The following is a 14142-nucleotide window of genomic DNA, read 5'->3' as shown; positions in this document are numbered from 1 at the left end:
GTCCCCTGAGCATCCCCGGAACCTCTGCCCCTGACTGCCCCCCACCGCCCCATCCCACCCCTCCTCTCCTTCTTGACTGCTCCCCCTGGGATCCCTGCTCCCATTCAACCCCCCTGTTCCCTGCCCTCTGATTGCCCTGACCCCTATCCACACCCCCACCCCCTGACCACCACCTTGTAGTGGTGTTTTGAGAGCTAACTAATTAATAATTGTGGTATTGCCAACACCAGGTATTCAAAGATCACGAATTAGGCCCCAACAATTGATGAATGCTTTAAAAATGATGAGATTATTTTAAAAAATAATGAATTTGGAGTTCTTTGTTTTGGCTCAGTTTTTTAGCTTTTAGGGTTCATGTTTTCAAATTTTTCTCCATGATAACAAAGGTTCCTTTTTAAAGAATGTGAAAGCTGAGATTCTCACAGTCATACGATTCCAGAAGCAGGGGTTCTAAGAAAACCAATAAATATCATGCCAACTGGCAATGCTGAGTGTAGTGTTGTGATATCCTCAGATGGAAGTGGCTGTATAGAAAGCCAAATCATGCTCATGTTGAAGTCAATGGCCAATCTTTGATTCACTTCAGAGGGAGGAAGATCAAACCTTCTGTGGCTGAGACAACTGGAGGAGGAAAGAGACCTCAAAACATCAGTTTCTATCATAAATTAAGGGTAAAAGACTCCCCTCAACTCTTTATCTCAGTGATGGAGTGGGTAGGAGAAACTATCTGTACACGCACACCTGAACTGTTCCTTTGAATCTGCAGCAGAATGCCAGCCAGGCGGAGGCTGCAGAAGAGTTCTAGGTAGAAACCTCACAAGCATTAGAGAAGCTTTGAGGAGAATACTGTTTTCCTTTATTCCAGTAAAGTTCCTTGGTCAGTCTTAGAAGAAAGACACACTATGATTCATTATCATTGTCACATAACATCTCCAATTTACATTATTTCTTTAAAAAATAAAACCAATTTGGACCTATCTATATCCCCCTTCTGAAATGGTGCAAGAAAGAAACTTGTGGTTTCTACAAATCCCCTTCAGGGAGAGGTGGAAAAGATGAGGGCACTGGCAGTCAGGAGTTGGGGGCTTACGTACATAAACTCTTGAGCTCCATGCAGCTCTGCAAAAGATGACCATGGAGTTGTTTTTGTTTTGGTAGTGTTCTTCGATTGCAGAATGGACAGCCTTCTTTCTTGCTAGATTGGTTGCTGTGAAGCTCATATTCTATGCAGATTTCTATGACTCCACTTTACGGGAGGTCACATATTAATTTAGTCTGAATAGATCCTAAAATTATCCATTCTAATTAAAAAAAATCCTGTTTACCTCTTCCACCTGTGTTTTTATTTTAATTTTTTCTTACATTATTTTTATCCTATCATGTAATGGACTAGTTCATTATTTCCTTTCCTCAGAAAGATTATGACTTCAAATTGTGCTTAGTTTGGTTCTATTAAATTGCCATTATTTTCTTCTTTGTAATCTGCAGTGTCAGTTTTGCTTGTATTAAGGGATTGACACAAATAGCAGTTAAAATGTAACAATAATCATATACCCAACATATGACCACTAACTTGCATAGCTCACCCACTATACAAGAAACTGAATTCATATCAGCTTACTCCTGTTTGCATCAAGATAAGCATGTTGATTTATTTGGGTGGGTTACTGACAAGTGTAGACTGACCATAAAACTATTTGTAGATTTAATTCTTTCAAGGATCAAGGGGCAACATTTTATCCACTTAGTCCTGTAGATATTAATTTTTAGATTTGCTTATTTATAGTATCATTAATGAAGGAAAACTGCAAGAGAAAACAGACCATTTTCAGGAATGTGATTCAGAACATTAACACCTTAATTTACATAAAATTAGTTACATACTGCTGCAGTAATTTAATTTGTTTGACCAGGACTTTGCAACTGTGAAAAATAGATTCAGAAAGGCCAATCAAAGAGTTCTACATATTTTCTCCAAATGACTGATTTCTGGATAATATGGTACCAGAGAGGTTTAATTACAAAGCAGTTCAAACATACAGTGGTTCAAGAATTAAACTTTTTTTTTGACTTCCTGAAAAGAATCTGCCTCCTGTTTGAAATAACTGCCATATTTTCCTCTTGTACACTCGAGAGGTCATAAAATCACAGTCTCATTGTGAGAGTTTGGGATATGAGTATAAAAAGGCTGAACTGTACAAAGTCCATAATCTTTAGGAAAAATCAATAACAAATGTACAAACAAGGAATTAAGTTAATATAGATCTTCACTACAAGGATAGATTCATAAGAAAAAGGGCTTTTGTTTTGCTTCTTCATTTGTTTTGTTTTAAAAATAAAAGCTAAAACCTTCCCTCACATTTCCAGGTCCCTCAAATGGGTGAAGGAGAGAAAACAAATTTCTGTACTCCGGCTGTTGAGTTCATTGTTGTATAGGAGAGCAAATCACCCATCATCCTCTAGCCATAAGAATTAAAATCTGCTGCTCTATTATTTCTTTTAACTTGTATGTGCTTCAGGCAAACCAGATTGCTCATCACCAGCCTTTAGATCAGTAATTCTCTAGTCTAATGCCTTGTCTACACTAGAAAGCTGTACTGCTTTAAGTATACTGGTATAGCTAAAGCAGTACAGTACCCTAGTTTGGATGCAATTGTATTGGTTTAAAGATGCAATCATATTGGTTTAAATATAGCTATTCCTGTATGGGAAGGGGAATACTGCCTTTTTTCCTCACCACTCTAGACAAATTCTATGTAAGCACCTGAAGGACTAGAACCTGGGACTATGGAGGTTCTAGGCTATGGCCACTTACACATCAGCACCAGGTACTCAAATGGGGTTTCTGTTGGGAGACTCTGCAGGAGGTACAGTCAATCAGGGCCTGAGTGGAGCCCCACCCTATAGCCCACTGATTGGCCCATGTATAAACAAGGAAGCCATTACAGGAAGCTGTCTCAGCCATGATGCAGATTGCCTGCTTGCTTCCACTCCAGATCTTGCCTTACTCTGAACCTTAGATTATGTCTACACTGCAATTAAACATCCGTGGCTGACTACATGGGCTACAAGACTGTTTAATTGTGGTGTAAATGTTCGGGCTTGGGCTGAAGCCTGAGTGCTGGAACTCTATTGCCTCACACGGTCCCAGAGCCCAGGCTCCGGCCACCAGAGGCCAAAAGTCTACACCATAATTAAACAGACCAAGTCAGCTCATGTGGGCTAGCCACGGATGTTTAATTGCAGTGTAGACATACTCATAGGCTCTGTTCCCAGTTCATCCACAACTCTGCTACTTGCTTCCTGTTTGCAACTTGGTGTCTAATCCTGACTTCCTGATATCCTGACGCAGTTTGATCCAAGTTCTGCTACAAGTCTCCTGACTGCAACTTGTTTCAGAGTAGCAGCCGTGTTAGTCTGCAACTTGGTAACTGACCAGTGCACAGCAGCTACTGCTGGCCCTGCCCTGAAGGTTTGCTCAGACTATCTTTGTGCTCCTCCTGCCCATATCCAACCCCTACACAGGAGATGGCAGGAGCTTGCCACCCTCTTTCCAATGGTTCCCTGAGGACTTGGGACCTGCAGCTCCATGTCACCCACCTGCAGGTGGAGAACCTTATGCTACAGACCCAAGCTATGCAGTTCGTAACTGAAGCACAGACCCTGCATGAGCAGTTAGCTCTTTTGCAAGCCCAGGGGATGAAGCTCACTAGCACAGGGAGAAGCAGCTACCCTATGTGCCGTTCCCTGACCTGGCTTCCATGGGTGCCACTGCCTGAACCATTGGACAGAGATTGTTGGAAATTCTAGGGGTTCCTGAACTAAAGCAGGTCGCTCTTTCTGCCCGCCCTTGAATGTATTTCATAGACCAGACAAAGGTGGGATTAGTAGTCAGCCTTCACACCAGTGAAGCACTCAACTGGGCTTCCCCCCATTGGAACAGAACAGCCCAGTGCATCCCAACGCCTTCCTGCAAGCCAAGCCTTCCCAACCATCTCTGATGACCCACATCGCATCTGCTCTGTTGCCCTCTGGAAGCTTTGTCGGGGCAAGACCAGCCACCTCTTACCCAACTTACTTCTGATGGCTTGTGGCTGATGTTGACTGAAATGAGACTGCACCTGTGCTGGCTGGGACTTAGTGAGGATAAGCTAGCTTGCATTGAAAACCCCATCTTGCCTAGAGGCCTTTATTGAACTCACTCGGAACATCAAGTCTTGTCTGAACAATCAGAAGAAGGAAAGAAGAGGCAGCCTAATGCTTCCATATCCACCTACTAAGCCAAAGCCTGTAGAACTCATTCCTGAATGCATGCAGGTCAACCTGGATCACCGATGCCTGGCCCCGGAGGAGAAAGATCGTTGCCAGCAGTTGACCCTCTGTTATTACAGTGGGGCATCAGAACAAGCCCTGGCCTCCTTTCCAGCTGAAAAGAGCTTGGGAAATGGACCAGCCTGGGCCCAGTAGGGGGGTACAGCTTGGGCATCACCACACTCTACGTTCCAGAACCATCCCTCAATCCTCGAGTAGAACCTGACCCATCCCTGTAGTTGCCATAGTGGAAGTGCACTGGGAAATAATATGCTTCGATATGATCCACTCTCCAGCCTTCCCAATAATGGTAGGCATTGGTTGGAGCAACATGACCCATGTATCTCCTGGTGGTGGAGCATTAGTTTACCCTCTGAATATTGCCAGAAAGCCTGCCTATAACAAATCAACCAATGCCCAAGTGACTTACACCCTGGACCCCAGGACTGGGTAAGACCCTTGGAAGTGAAACCCAAAATGGCGGGGGGCTAATCAGAGAAGGCAGCTCTAGGCCAGAATCCCAGCCTTCCTAGCAAGTACTGAGATTACCTGGATATGTTTGAAAGGAAAAACATGGATTCCCTACCTCCACACAGGGACTATGACTGTCAGATAGACCTACCACCTGGGGAAAAGGGGACCTACAGACAGATATACACCACGTTGAACCGGAAAATCTTGCAAAGAGTTCATTCAGTGACCCACCTCTCCTACAGGAGTACCAGTCCTCTTTCTGCAAAAAAATGATGGGTCAATATGCCACTGTGTAGACTTATCGCACACTAAATCAGGTGACTATTCATAACTGGTACCCCCTACCTCTCATCCCAGATCTGTTGGACCAGAACACCTGAGGACTGCCAGGAGCTTCACTAAACTTGATCTTTAGGGTCCATACAGTCTAGTCTGATTAAGATCTGGGGACAAATGGAAGACCACTTTTCATACCCAGTATGGGCACTTTGGATATCTAGTAATGCCATTTGGCTAAACCCGCACAACATTTCAACATTTCATATTTGGGGACATCATGGACCAATATGTGATCATCTACTTTCATGATACACTGATATTTTCTAAGAGCCCGGAACAGCACTACTGTCCAGTCCGTTCTGGAGAGCTTACAGAAGCATTATTTGTATGTGAAACTAGAGAAGTGCACCTTTGACCAGGCCACCACTGACTTTTTAAGTTGCATTATTTTCCCAGAGTGCATTGAGATAGACCCTCAGAAGGTGGAAGCCATCCACAACTTGACAGCACCCCAGATTCTCCAAGAATTTCAGTGCTTCCTGGGCTTTGTGAATTTTTATAGGAGATTCATCACCAACTTCTATGAACAAATAGCCCCCCTTACTCACCTCCTTCAGAAAGCTGTTTAGTTCCCTTGGTCACCTGAAGCGTTAACACCTTTTCAACTAGTTCAAGTCCATCTTCGCCATGGCCCCAGTTCTGGCAACACTCCAACCCAACTCATCCATTTGAAGTGGAAGCAGAAGCAGATGCCCTAGACTTCATTGTGGAACTTACAGTATCCTCTGGCTATACAGTATTCTTAACACTCATGCACCATCTGATTAAAATGGCCCACTTCATTCCCTGTCATTATCTGCCCTCTGCCAAGACTACTGCCCAACTCTTGGTGCAAACCGTGTTTTGTCTTCATGGATTTCCATACCACATAGTTTCAGCCAAGGCCCAGAGTTTACCTCTCATTTTGGAGTGAAGGGCTCTAGTTACTGGACATCCATGTATCCTTTTTCACCATATGCCACCCTCAAACAGATGGACAAACCAAAAAGGTGAACCAAGTACTAGAGCAATACTTGAGATGTTATGTGAACTATCACCAGGATAACTGGCTCCTGCTCCTGCCATATGTTGAGTTTTCATATAACAATGCCAACGATGCATGTACAGGTCAGAGCCCCTTCTTCACGAATTACGGCTTTCACCCCACTCTACCAGCAGCCTCCTCAAACTCAGCCACCACTCACTGGGTCCATCAGATCCATCTCATCCAGGAGGTGCTCAAGAACCACCTAGAAGAAGCAAAGAAAGCTTACATGAGTCATGTGGACTATTGACAATAGGAAGCTCAGGCATTCAGAGTAGGCCAGAAGGTGTGGCTGCTGCAAAGCATATCCAGACCAGTGGACCCTCCTGAAAACTGGACCACCAGTTCCTGGAATCCTTCCAGATATGCCAGAAGATCAACCTGATTACCTTTAAACTACAGCTTCCCCAGTCCCTTAAAATACATATTTCCTTTCTGAAGCCCCATCCCCGACTGAACCACATTGACACTGGTCCAGTGTCATGAGGAGTATGAAGTGCATCGCATCTTCATTTCTCAATGCGCGTGTGGCTACCTGTACTGTTTCATAGACTGGGAAGGCTACAGCCATGAAGAGTGCACCTGGGAACCTGGTTCCCATGTCTACATCCCTTGTGAGAGAGTTCCAGAGGTCTCACCTGGACAAGCACCATCCTGAGGGGAGGCTGGAAGGGGTGAGTGTGATGTAAGCACCCGTGGGACTAGAACTGGGACTATGGAGGTGCCAGGCTGCTGATGCTTCTACATCACCACCAGGAGCTTGGGCCAGATTTCCACTGGGGGATCCTGTGAAGCTAGACACTGCAGGAAGTACTGTCCAGCATGGCCTGAGTCGTGGCCCCCTACCCACAGTCCATTGATTGGCCCATGCTGCTGTATAAACCTGGAAGTCATCACAAGGAGCTGTCTGAACAATGATGCAGAGTGCTTGCTTGCTTCTGCTCCAGACCTCGCATTACTATGAACCTTAGACTTCGGTTCTTGACCCTGGTTTGTTCCTGACTTCAGTACTCACTTCCTACCTGCAACTTGGCCACTGACCCTGACTTCCTGGTATTCTGATCTGGCTTGACCCCAACTCTGCTACACATCTCCTGACTGCAACTTGGTAACTGATCCGTGCACATCAGCTGCCCATGGCCCAGCTCTGACAGTCTATGTCTGTTCTACACTAGGAGCACTTTACTGGTATAGGGATACTAGTATACTGTACCAGCAAGTGCTCCTAGGATGGACACAACTATACTAGTAAGGCAGTGAGTGAAACAAGTAATACTAGTAAAAGTTCAGTTTAGCTGTTGTAACTGTTTCTATGCTAACAGCTTCTGATGGTATAGCTATTTCAGTGTATCTTCACACTCCTGACCTGACATTCCTATATCAGCAGAAATATGAGGTGTAGACCTCACCTGCCCTCCCTGCCTTTGAGGTTTATGGGGTTGCATTATATTGTCATAACTGCAGCCACACTAGGGCTTTAACTTGTATAACTATGTTGGTAAAAAAATTACATCCCTAACCAATATAGTGATATTGGTAAAATTTCAAGTATAGACCAGGCTTTAGTAAAACAGTATCTTTGAAATTAACCATTCACAGCAATGCCTGCTACAAAATGTCAAACTAGTTACTGAACTACATTTCCCAAAAGGCTCTAGGGCCTAAAGTTCAAAGTATAAGAAGCTGCATTCTGGAAGCTCCAAACAGGAAGGATGACATCTAGGTAACAGCTTCTCATACTACTAACCAATTGTTCTATAACTAAAACACAAATTTCCACACAACCAGATCAGGTTTGAAGATTTCCAGATTGAAGGAACATAAATCACTGTATTATTCACCAACCTTCTCTGTATTGTAATAGTGACTTTATAATTAATCTTGTTTGTGTATATTTTTCCATGGAAAAAAGAAGCATTGAAAATATTTCTATTTTACCCAATATATTCCTTGTCAGAGGATAAAATTGGCATATTTCAGAATTAATCCATGAAAAGATTATGGAAAAGAAAATGTGTGCTGACCTGGGCAGGGAGGGCTGGGGCGGGGGGTAGGGAGGGGGAAGGGAGGTGTTTTGTTGGGCTTTGGAAAGCTCTCAAAATGTTTTTCATATTCGTTCAATTAAGATTCCAATGATTCTTGGTTGATTTGTAGTATTTTATAAATAATGGACCAAATCAAGTGTCACAAATCAGCACAGCTCCATTGACTTCAGTAGGAGTGAGACTGATTTACACGAGCTGATTTATTCAATTGGCTGCTCAGAAAATAAATTGGTTGAATTTAAGGCAACTAAACTGTACTCTACTCTGAAACCTAAACTGTACTGTGTGGCAAATGAAAAAATGTGCTTCTTTGTGCTGTAAGTAGGATTGCTTCCATGGTAATCCTTCCTATTCATGTACCTAGGCCAAGCTCTTTTTTAGTATGAGCCATATTTTAGTAGAGAGATCCTTGTGTGGACCCGCTCCTCTCCATTTGTGATAATATAGAATCCCTGTGGTGACTACAACAACGGTTAACAAGGACAAACAATTGGCCAGATTGAGACACCCTTACTTATGATGAATAGTATCTTTCTTCACAATGGTTCCACTGAAGGCAGTGGAATAGCTTGTGGAGAAAGATGTTACTCAGCATGAATAAAGGTATCAGTATCTGGTCTAGTAGGATGAAAGCATTTAATATATATATTTAGCAGTCTTTGTGCAATTGAGTAGCTGGAAAGGAGAGGCAGCACCATATAACCAGCCATATTTGCAGACCGACCACCAGAGATCCACAGAAGGGAACTGCTTGAATTGTTACAGTTTTATGAATACAGATTATCTCAGTGAGATTCACCTGAAGACTTTTGTTTTCTTATGATGGTGTAAAATGTAGTGATCTGTCTAGTGCTGGAATATGTACTGGGATAGCAGGTTGCAATAGCAACCTCAGTTATGGGGATGAGGGGAATGTATGAGGGTGTTCTCTCTGGAAAGAATATGGAACCAGAGTTGGCAGATTCAGTGGATCTTTGGAAGATTTCCCACCAGCAGTGCTCCTCTGAAGTCCTAGCATGAGTAAAGATTCCCTTCTGTTCCTAATTCTGTAACCGTGTTAATGAGAAAACAGGCAGTTGCGTTCAATTTTTTTTAAAGGACTCTGAAAGAAAATATAAGATCAAAACAATAACAGTTAGTGGATAGGGTATATGTTAATGGTGAATATTTGAGAATTACATAATTATAAATTATAGGGCTTTATAAAGATAAGCAAAATCATGAATATACTGAGAATTGGCTTCTGAGGGTAGTATGCAAACTGGTCAAGTAGTTTGCTGATTTTAGGCCTTCATCAAATACACAGAGGAACAGCCTTAAATAACTACCTTTTTAATTAACAGACTTGTAAGAATAATACATTGTGTGCTGAACTGAATCCTACATGAATACATGAAGATCCTTTAAGCGAATATCAGAAAAAGGAATACTTTTTAAAACAATAAACATCAAAGTATACCAAAAGGTGAAAAAACGCAAAGGAAATTTGCAGTGTTAGTGATCAGACTAAAACACATTTTATGAAACAGCAGTCTCTTCTGAGTGAATATCAGTTAAAAGAAAAGATCTGTGAAAAAGTATACTGTATAATTTTTGCGCAACAAGGATATGTATTTAATAGGTTTCTACTCCAGATTTGATCACGTTTAGAATTATACTGCTTTTTGTTACATTTACTGTTATTTTTTAAAACTTTTTTATGCTTTCTTTGAAATATATGGGCCTTTTAATGTATGGATAATTTATTCAGCTCCTAAATTTAAATGCCTTGTGGGCGTAATTTTCCTATTTTAGTTTACTTCTATAGCTGTCTTCTCTTTGTCTGGAATATATTATTCATTGTCTCCAAATTATAACAGAACTGATGTGTTAAAGTATAACTTCTTAAATTCATTTCAATATTTTAACTATTTGCATAACAATCTGGAGTGGTAGAAAGCTTCCCCAGCAATGTCTTTGTCTCAAAGAAATTGTCAGAAGACTTTTAATGCTATTAATTGTGTTTGTAGGAAAGTGCAAAATATTTTAATATGACCATGTGAATATGAACATGCAGCTGTTTATTTTCCAGTATTGTGACTTTTTTGTAATTTGAAAATGTTTGCACAAATTATGGGTTATTAAGGAAATATACACATACGGAGTCTGATCCGGAAGTCCTTAACCAGGTAAAACTCTCCATTGGCATCACTGGAGAGTTTTGTCAGAGTAAAGACTGCAGTATTGGACCCATGATTTTGATTTCACAGATTAAATAGACTTTCAAACAACTTAGAAGCACATTCCACTGGAGTATGTCAGTGTCTGTGATTAACAAATATGCAGAACTCTTGAACTCACAAAAATACTTTTTTCTTTTTCTGTATTCATAGCGGGTGAAATTCAGCCAAGTAAACAGGGACAGTCCAAGGCCTCCCACACCATTTATGCTGCTCATAATAGATAATGGAAAGGGAAGGATATGAGTGGAGCAGCAGCTCACAGTAGGGGGAGATGGGAGGGAACAGGTGCTTATGCCCATTGATGTATGCAGGAGGACCCGCTGCACGAGCTCCAAACAGCCATAATGGAGAGGGCTATTGGGTGCTTATGCTTGAGAGGGAAGAGGGTTAGTAGCTGCAACTTAAGCCCCTGAACTGGAATAGAAGCTGTGAAGGGGCCCGCCTGAAGACTATGAAATTTTATACAAAAAATTCCATACACCACTAAACTAGGATATATCTCCTAGTGTGTTGTATGGAATTTGTGTGTGTAACCACTACTGGTATATGAAATTGTGTACCACAGATTGGTAAGGAAGGCCAAGCCACATGGCGAAGACCTATCATACAGATAGATATTAATTTTAAAAAGTCATAATTCCAAATTAACCAGAGAGAAACTATCTTTGTGCAGTGTCTAACACAACATGCTCCTGGTCCATGATTAGAGCTCCTAGGTATTACAGTAATAGAAATAAGTAAATAATAAAAGTGACTACAATCCCAAAACAATGTTAAAGTGAGAAGTGGGACCTAAATATGTTTCTGTTTTAAATTATGGGAATTTTAGCAGTGACATAACTGGGAGCTGAATAGGATCCTTGAGTAATTGTAGCGGAATCCTGGGAAAGCAGAACCTTGACCTAATGAACACTCAAAGACTATGTGGATGAGAGAGTATGGCATAAATTGGGGAGTGCAAAAATCCATCTGAAGGAATGCTTTGGGAAGGTACTGTGATAACTATTATCAGAGACCCCGTGGACATGGATGAGAGATAGGGGTTTAGATTAAAAGGCCAGGGGAAGAAGCAGTGCCTGTATAGTTCTGGTAATATATATTGCATACATAGCTTAAGATAATGCTTATGTACCAAATGTATTTGAAAAATAAAAGGGGTAAATACTTTCCACTGATAAATGGAATTTGGGCAGAAGCAAATGGTTGTTTTGTTTTATAGTAAGTGCATGGTTTATTTAGATAATTGAATACTGAGTTATTGTTAAGAAATAAGAATTGTTTACAGTAACAAGTACTGTAAGCCATCATGTTTTTGATGAGACTAAGAAGCTTGTTGTTTCTTACAGGAAATACTCACGGATATTAAAATCATGTGCGATCTGCTCCTTTCTAAAAAAGATGTTTTTTGTTAACAAATGGAGGGCCCCATTCTTCCCTACAAAGAATAACCAACATAAAGGAGAGGAAAGTCTGTGAGTCGTTATCCTTGACCTGCTGAAGTCAATGGAAGTTTTGCCACTTATGTGGGGACAGAATTTCACCCCTGGCATTTCCTTTGAAGTTTTCCAGTTTCCTTCCCCACAGTGGAAGGACACAGATGCACTGCTCTTTTACTCTGCAGATTCCTTCAGAGGAAACAAGGTAGGAGATGTGCATAAATGTCTTTTTGCTTCCATTCTACTGCCTCTTCCAACTGGGCTCCTGCTGGCCCCTAGAGAACACAACTCCCACAGGAACTGTGCGTCCAGGGATTCTTTCTGCTATGGATGCCATCAGAATCTCTTATGAATTAGCGTTTGCAATAGGGAGAGAGAAACAATTGTAAATGAAGATAGCCTCAAGATATATAAACTTTTGCCTATTACCCTAGCAGAATCCCCTGCCCTGCATTGCCCCACCCCTCTCCTTTCCTTTCAGGTCCAGGCAGAGGAGTTGTAAAACATTTGGGACAGGGTAACATGCTGCCAGTCAAACTCCTCCTTTCTGTGGGCACTGGCTCCTCACCAGGCATATGACATGAAGGCGATCGAATTAGTAGCTCAGAAAAAATATACCTGGAAGGGGAGTGGGGTTAGCTACCACTATCGGGTGGCTAATGATGATCAGAACTTCATGTGTCTCCTGACAGCCTTGTCAGAGTTACTCTTGGAGTTTAAGAAAGATGATTACTAACTATATACAGTACATTGCCTAAATATTAAAGCTATATCTACTTTCTGTAGCTATTGTGAGTAATATGAAGTTTATAGAACATGTATAAACCAAACTAACACAGAAAAATATATTGAGCTAAAACTTAATTTATAAATTGTAAGCCTGGGCAATTGCCTCTCAGCTGCACCACCAAAACAAAGATTATGATTATTAAGCCATTTTTCACTAGGAAAAAGTCTCTCAGAAATGGCTTAGATTTTTTTGTCCAGATAGAAAATAAAATGGCCTAATTAAAAAAAGTAAAATATTGAATGTTGGTATGTTCTTAATAAGAAAGAATTATTTTCTGTGGTTTGAAGAATAAATATTTTAGAATAACCAAGATATTAAAGCTTAAAATATAACTACTGCACATACTTTTTTTGTCATAAAGATTTTGTTTTTATTTGAACTATGTTACTTCAGGAATCAAAATACATCACCTTTCCTCTAGTACTTATGGTCCCTTTCTATTCCTACTCCACCCTCATAAAAATATTCACTTGACTAGAATCTATGGGTAACTCAAAATGCATATTGGCTTGTATGCTGAACTTTGAAGCCATTTAGAAAATTACCTCTACACTTTAAAACTTCAGGTAGGTCTCACTTTATTTTGGCATATCTGGTCAAACAAAACTCATGCATGAGCAGTGTTGCCAAGGTATGATTCTATTATGGGTCTCACAATATTTGTTTAAAGTCCCAGATATCAGTGGCATGAAATTAGGTGAGAATCTGTTTTCATTTTTTTAAAGTTTCTAGCCTTCATGGTTTCAGTAAAAAGCATCAAGACATGAATCAAGTATACCTAAAAGGGTCAGAAACCAGAAGTCAACAAATTTAGGGTTTTTTAAAATTATTTTTAAAAACTCTCCTGGTTTTTAAGCCAATGCCATGATTGTTGGGGGCCTGATTCATGATTTCTGAATACTTGGGGTTGGCAATGCTTTCTAGACTAACAAGCATAAAGCAATAAATATTATAAAGCCAATGCAACATCTTCTCCTTCATGAACCAGCAAAAGAAGTTCTACTTGAGAAATGTTTTAACCATGTGCCATCTGAAAACATGGAATCAGGGCTGCCTGGAGCACGTTCCAGAAGCAAATGCATCTAGTCATGAGATTATTGGTGTCATTGGTCCTGGAGTGAGTGATGGTAAGCTTATGAATGGCAGTATATCAAGCAGCACATTTGGAATAGGTAGAGCTAACTCTTGGAGGAGATAATACCAAAGTCTTTCATGGATGAATGGCCCCTGAACAATTTATAATTTAGATGCATATAGATCAAACAGTGTGACAAGTGTGAAGCATTTAGATGTGATTGTCTTCACTAGTTGATAAAGAACTCTGCCCTGGAATTTGTTGAGGAAGTTGAGAGATGTGGCAGAAGCTCTATTCTAAATAGTAGTCTATCTGAGACCTAGGAAAGACCATGTAACTCTAGGAGATAGGAGGAAGAGTAGCAATGTGCCTTGCAGCTGCAACTTTTCTCCCAGTTTCATTTGTGTGCCTGTTCAAATTTATGGT

General features: G+C 41.0%; 1 long non-coding RNA gene across 1 annotated transcript in view; it reads left to right on the top strand.

Annotated features, from left to right (window-relative positions):
• The window catches only part of LOC119856683, a 49458-nt gene extending 36567 nt beyond the window's left edge, over positions 1 to 12891 (top strand). Inside the window, exon 3 of the long non-coding RNA XR_006282119.1 lies at positions 11762 to 12891. This is a non-coding gene — a long non-coding RNA (uncharacterized LOC119856683). The remainder of the gene's footprint in view (positions 1 to 11761) is intronic.
• Positions 12892 to 14142: the final 1251 nt, after the last annotated feature.

This window comes from Dermochelys coriacea, chromosome 6 (genome assembly GCF_009764565.3).
Source record: "Dermochelys coriacea isolate rDerCor1 chromosome 6, rDerCor1.pri.v4, whole genome shotgun sequence".
Classification (NCBI taxonomy): Eukaryota; Metazoa; Chordata; order Testudines; family Dermochelyidae; genus Dermochelys; species Dermochelys coriacea.
This window is presented reverse-complemented; position numbering and strand designations above follow the sequence as displayed.